This window comes from Marmota monax, unplaced genomic scaffold (assembly GCF_021218885.2).
Source record: "Marmota monax isolate L192 unplaced genomic scaffold, Marmota_monax_Labrador192_F-V1.1 WCK01_AAM20220418_F8-fsc00340, whole genome shotgun sequence".
In the NCBI taxonomy this organism is placed as follows: Eukaryota; Metazoa; Chordata; class Mammalia; order Rodentia; family Sciuridae; genus Marmota; species Marmota monax.
This window is the reverse complement of record NW_026694394.1, coordinates 813,112-820,707: the sequence shown is the minus strand read 5'-3', so window position 1 is coordinate 820,707 and position 7,596 is coordinate 813,112.

Below are 7,596 nucleotides of genomic sequence, written 5' to 3'. Positions count from 1 at the left end.
GTTAAAGATGGACATTACATACTGCTCAAGGGAACCTTACACCAAGAAGACATAACACTCATTAATATATATGCCCCAAACAATGGTGCAACTATGTTTATCAAACAAACTCTTCTCAAGTTCAAGAGTCAAATTGACCACAACACAATAATCTTGGGTGGCTTTAACACACCTTTTTCACTACTGGACAGATCTTCCAAACAAAAGTTGAATAAAGAAACTATAGAGCTCAAAAACACAATTAATAACTTAGACTTTACTGACATATATAGAATATTCAACCGGCATCAAGTGGATACTCTTTGTTCTCAACAACACATGGATTCTTCTCTAAAATAGACCATGTACTATGCCACAAAGCAACTCTTAGAAAATACAAAAAAGTAGAGATACTACCATGTATTTTATGGGATCATAATGGAATGAAATTGGAAATCAATGACAAAATAAAAAATGAAAATTTCTCCATCACCTGAAGACAAAACAATATGCCACTGAATGAACAATGGGTCACAGAATACATCAAGGAGGAGATTAAAAAATTCTTAGAGGTAAATGAGAACACAGACACCACCTATCAAAGTCTCTGGGACACTATGAAAGCAATTCTAAGAGAAAAGTTCATTGCATGGAGTTCATTCCTTAAAAGAAGAAAAAGCCGACAAATAAATGACCTCACACTACATCTCAAAGCCCTAGAAAAAGAAGAACATATCAGCATCAAAAGCAGCAGAAGGCAAGAAATAATTAAAATCAGATTTGAAATCAATGAAATCAAAACAAAAGAAACAATTGAAAAAATTGACAAAACTAAAAGTTGGTTCCTTGACAAAATAAATAAGATTGACAGACCCTTAGCCACGTTAACGAAGAGAAGGAGAGAGAGAACTCAAATTACCAGCATACATGATGGATAATGCAATATCACAGCAGAAACTACATAAATACAGGGGATAATTAGAAATTATTTTGAAAACTTATACTCTAATAAAATAGAAGATAGTGAAGGCATCGTTAAATTCCTTAAGTCATATGATCTGCAAGATTGAGTCAGGAAGATACACACCACTTAAACAGACCAATATCAAGTGAGGAAATAGAAGAAGCCATCAAAATATTACCAACCAAGAAAAGCCCAGGAATGGACAGATATATAGCTGAGTTTTACAGGACCTTTAAAGAAGAACTAATACCAATACTCTTCAATCTATTTCAGGAAATAGAATAAGAAGGAGTACTTCCAAATTCATTCTACAAGGCCAATATCACCGTTATTCCAAAACCAGACAAAGACACTTCAAAGAAATAAAACTTCAGACCAATATCTCTAATAAACATAGATGCAAAAAATCCTCAATAAATTTCTGGCAAATCGAATACAAAAACATACCAAAAAGATCGTGCACCATGATTAAGTGGGATTCATCCCAGGGATGCAAGGTTGGCTCATCATACGGAAATCAACAAATGTAATTCATCACATCAATAGACTTAAAGATAAGAACCATATGATCGTCTTGATAGATGCTGAAAAAGCATTTGACAAAATATGCCACCCCTTTATGTTCAAGACACTAGGAAAAACTAGGGATAACAGGAACATATCTGAACATTATAAAGGCTATCTACACTAAGCCTCAGGCCAACATCATTTCTAAACAGAGAAAAACTGAAGGCATTCCCTCTAAAATCTGGAACAAGACAGGGATGCCCTCTCTCACTACTTCTATTCAACATAGTTCTTGAAGCACTGGCCAGAGCAATTAGACAGATGAAAGAAATTAAAGGAGTAACTATAGGAAAAGAAGAACTTAAACTAGCACTATTTGTTGATGATATGATTCTATACTAGAAGACCCAAAAAACTCTACCAAGAAACTTCCGAAACTAGTAAATGAATTCAGCAAAGTGGCAGGATATAAAATCAACACCCATGAATCAAAAGCATTTCTGTATATCAGTGACAAATCCTCTGAGAAGGAAATGAGGAAAACTACCCCATTCAAAATATCCTCAAGAAAAATAAGATACTTGGGAATCAAATTAACAAAAGAGGTAAAGGATCTATACAATGAAAACTACAGAACCCTAATGAGAGGAAATAGAAGAAGACCTTAGAAGATGAAAAGATCTACCTTGCTCATGGATAGGCAGAATTAATATTATCAAAATGACCATACTACCAAAAGCACTATACAGGTTCAATGCAATTCTGATCAAAATTCCAATGCCATTCCTCATAGAAATAGAAAAAGCAATCATGAAATTCATCTGGAAAAATAAGAGACCCAGAGTAGCTAAAGCAATTCTAAGCAGGAAGAGGGAAACAGGTGGTATTGCTATACCAGATCTTAAACTATACTACAGAGAAATAGTAACAAAAACAGCATGGTACTGGCACCACAACAGGCTGGTAGACCAATAGTACAGAATCGAGGACACAGAGACTAACCCACAAAATTACAACTATCTTATATTATACAAAGGTGCCAAAAACATGCACTGGAGAAAAGATACCATCTTCAACAAATGGTGCTGGGAAAACTGGAAATCCATATGCAACAAAATGAAATTGAATCCCTGTCTCTCACCATGCACAAAAGTTAACTCAAATGGCTCAAGGATCTATGAATTAAACCAGAGACTCTGTGTCTAATAGAAGAAAAATTCTTGTATTTCCTTAATAGCAGTGAACTAAGAATATTTCCTTAATGTGAAGAACATATTAAAGGATGAAGGACAGTGATATCTGGGCTGGGTTTTAGACAAATACACCCTTCCTTAATTGTACTCAGGCTCAGTAGAATGTTTTAAAATTTTTTTGACAGTGGATCAGACCACCTAATAATATGTCAATGGGAAGATTTATGAAGTTAGTGTATGAATTCTACCTTTCAAAGTTGCTTTGGGGAGATTTCTTATTGATTTTGAGGCTGGACTAGATAAAAAGTGTTTTCCCACATATACTAGTGATTCTTCATTATTATAGAAAAATCAGGTTTTGAGTTGATCAAAGCAGAAAAAATTTAAGATCTTTGTGAGGCCGTGATTTTTACTGTAGGTTTTTCATAGAAGTGTTAGATTTATTTTTCTTATGAAAGTTTGCTAGAAAAAAAGTGCCTAAAAGTACCATCTCGATTTGCTTTGTGGTTCTTTGTGTTGTTGGAAATAGCTCTACTCTTTACAACAGAGATGTATCTAAGCACTAAAAGTTATTCCTACTTAGGATAATTCCCACTTTATTCCACACTAGTAATAGTAAATGCTATTTTATACAATAACTAATATTATCTTGGGTTCTAAGAAATACCAATAACAATTCATGGCTTTGATTCAGGAATTAGACTCTTTAGGCATTAAATGAATCCAACATATACTCCTAAAAATGTTAAAATAACAACTTAAGCATCCCTATTCTGAAAATCTGAAATTTGAAATACTTCAAAATTGGAAACATTTTGAACATTGATATCCAGTGATTTTGAAACATTCCTAATGTCATAATTTCTGATTAGGAATGCTCAACCCATAAAGTCTATGCAAATATTTCAATATCTGAAAAACTCCAATCTCTGAAACATGTCTGGTCTCAAGTACTTAAGATAAGAGATAGTCAGTCTGTGGTATATTTTTATTTTGTTGTAGAGAAAGTTCAAATTCACTTGTAGTTTTAGTTAGCAGTTACTTTTTCTTTAGTGGGTATCTTTCATAGGATATATATTCTAAGATTTTTCCTACAACAAAAACAAAAATATAAACAAAATAAAAATTATTATTTATGGCTTAGCTTTTATGGAACTATTTTTTTATACCAGGAATTGAACCTAGGGGCATTTAACCACTGAGCCACATCCTCAGCCTTTTTTATTTTTTATTTTATGACAGTCTCACTAAGTTGCTTAATGCCTCATTAAATTGCTGAGGCTGGCTTTGAACTTGTGATCCTCCTGCCTCAGCCTCCTGAGGAACTCATTTTTTAAAGGACAGTAGAGAACCAAAATCATCCTTGCTACTTGCACTTGGGGGTTATTTGTCAATTGGGGGGGAGATCATTGATTTTGAAGAAACAAGTTTAAAATGACAGATGAGACAGTTGTAATCAGGTCTAATGGGGGAACTTGGTGCCTCAAGGAATCAAGAGTGGCAATCAACTACTAATCTACTCATGCCTTTTTACTGTGTACAGTTATTATAATTTGAGGTACAGTGAATTTACAAAGAGTTTAAAATGAAAATTGTTATTGTATAAAATGAATGGATATAGAAGAAAGATAACCAAGAGAGAAAATATGTAAGTTCTGAAAACTTCTGAGACATTCAGAGGACTACAAAAGTTAATACCTACCACTTTTCAATGACTGTATACATGCATGCACATGTGCACACACACACACACACATTGAGGTAGGGGAGTGTATTCCAGGTTGCTATTTTTCACTAACTTAGGCATATTTTACAAAAGTTTTCTATGTAGTCAGACTTATATTAAAAAGGAAACCAAACAAACAAATATTATGACCCCATCATTCCTTAACTACAACTTTAGCATTTTTAAGGAGATTACCTTGTTAGAGGTAGAGCCAGTGATTCAGGTAAGGGCCTGAATGAAAGAGGGGATAGAATGGTTTGTTGTTATCTATGCCTGAGTTTGTGGCTTGACACATAACTGCCATTTAGTGCCTGATAGTGTTTACTAATGAAACTAGCATTAGGGATAATTAAGGAAACTGTTTTTTTGTTTTCTTTTGTTTTTATCTCTTTGACTACTTTTGTCCTCTTTCACTCCAGATAGTTCACATTTACTTGGAAAAGCTGAGTGAATTTCAACATCTTCATTTTCTGGTATGTGACATTAGAACTCTGCCCATTTAGGATTTTAGTAACATTCATTGCTTTTTCAGCATATTTAAAGGTTTGGCTTTCCAAAAATTTGAGCCAACAATTACTGAGAACCTATTCTTTTTTTCACTATGGGGCATGGAAAGATTAACTAAATGTGATCCTTCTCCAGAAAGAGATAAGACATGCATATATATAACAAGAGTAATAGTTCAAGTTGTTATATTGGAGATAAAAGCAAATGCAAAGTGTATAATAGAGAGTTTTCCTCTAGGTGATGAGACTGGAGGAGTATGCTGAACCTTTTAACTAAATCTTGACAATAGGTGAAGCACTGACAGAGGGATATGTCAAAGGGTAATCATTTGCTATTTTCCTTCCCCACCTTCAATTCCCTTCAATTTTTATCATCAGTGTTTGGTCCCTAATTATTATCTAAATTCACTTGTCATAATTACCTTCATGTTTTCAGATCCTTTGATCTATTCTCAGTCCTCACATTAACTGACCTCTCAATGTGTTTGATCCACCCTCCTTGAAACAATTTATTTTATTTACTTATGGAATATCATACTGCTTTCTTGATTTTCCCTATTCCTTGGTGGTCTCTTGTTTCCAGTTTCTTTTGTTGTAACCTACTTTAACAGGTCTTTAAATGTTGGCATGCCAAGAACTGTGTACTCAGAACCTTTCCCATGCCATTTCAATTGGTCAATGGTTCTAAAACCTAGTTGCAAAATAAAATGATGAGAGGACATTTTTAAAGTTTACCAATACGCTGGTTTCCTTGCTGAGATTCAGATTCAAATAGTCTGGGTATGGGAGGTATCAGCATTTAATTTTAAAGTCTCTCATTTAATTGAATGTATGGCATGGTTGAGAGTCACTAAATGAGGTGATCTCATTCAGTTCCATGTTTAAAATATCACAAACATCTGATGAATCAAATGGATTCTTCAACCCTAAATTGTCCTTTGAACTCCAGACTCAAAACTAAAGACTTACTGGACATTCCTACTCACTGTCAGTATTAGTCTGTTTTGCATTGCTATAATAAAGTAATAGAGACTCGGTATTTTATAATGAAGAGAGGCTTATTTAGCTCACAGTTTTGGAGGGTGAAAGTACAAGATTGGGTGACCCCATCAATTCAGCCTCCGGTGAGGGCCCCTTGTCTATGTCACTTCATAGTGATGGCATCTAGGAGAGAAACAGAGAAAGATATTACATGGAGAGATAAGAAGTCTCTCCATTGTGGAACATGGATATGATTACCAACTAGGAAACTGTGAGGGAAGAAATGACAGCCTATGAAATTTTAGGAAATGTTAGATAGTTAAAATAAATTAGGTGGGAAATAAAGTCATCTCTTGAGATTAGGTGCTGAGTGATGTGGAAAGGATTCACTTAAAATAGGTGAAAGGCTATCATCAGTATTGTGTCAATGCTCTTTCTTCACATCTACCTCATTATAAGTTATGTAGATGTAGTTATACTTAACTTCATAAAGAGGCAGAAATAAAAATTACATTTAAATGTGCAGTCTAGGTGTTTCCTCCTTTGGAAGTCAAAGAACCTTGGATTTTCCTATCTTTGGGACCTCATGGCATCTCTGTGCTCGCTCTTTGGGTGGGGCCGTGAAAATCAGTTCAGCCTGGGGAGGAACTTCGTCATGTACTTGGTGAGAGGACTATTCAGTAGACAAAATGGTGCATGGGAGAATGGAAGGCGCTTCCTTTTGGAATTGGTGGATGGACTGGCCAGATATCTGAGTTTAAGGAAGTGAACAGTTATGCCTGATGGTATGTGGAAGCCAGAAGTAGGAATACCATAGCTGCAAGCTACAGATTGTATAGAACCCGCTGCCATATCCCAGCACAGAGCTTTTAGACTTGATAGCCTCTCTTCTTCTTCAGTGGTATGTGCTGCAGAGCTAGTGTTACTCCTCACTCTGAACATGCAGCACAAAAACTCCAGAAAGTATCTTTGGAGAGTTCCACATTCTTCCCTAGATCATTTACATGCTTTAGCATCAGTATCTATCTACCCTTCTCTTGGAGTGTGCAAATCAAATAGTCTAGAAGAGAATATTGTCTGGGGAGCCATGTGTTGTGCCCTAGCCCATTCCAGTGTGCATATCAGCTAAGAGGTGTTTCAATGGACTCCAGCCATGGATTACTCCCTCTTTTTACCCAATATGCACAAGAAAGGAAAAGAGAGAAAGATGAATAACTCCCAAGCTTTAGTTAAGTCAAAGGGGCACACAGATCAAGAACACATAGAAAAAAGCTTTGATCAGCATAGACTACTAATATCCACTCTTGCTTACTCATTTGAGCACCTCAGCAGGGGCAAATTTTTTTGTTTTTTAATAGTACATTTTTGTTGTTACTATTTTGTGGGGTTTTTCTCATTCCTCCTATTTTGATATTTACTTTTCTTTCTTTTCCCATTTTCTCTTTCTCCTCTTTACTTTTCTTCTATTTTTTTCTTAATTTTACTTTTATTATTTTTATACTTTAGATTTTATTCTATAATATTTTCCCTCCTTTCTTTGTGGTTTTTGATGCAGTTGCCATTGTTTTCAATTGGTTTTTACCTTAATTCTTTATCTGTATTTTTTTTTCTCCATTATTTATGGTGCTGGGAGTTGAGACCAGTATTTTGAGCTTGTTGGATGTTGGTTAGCTTCTGAACTACACTCCCTCCCAGACTGGTGGAGAAGAATTACACATAGCTCCATCCACAATCTAATCC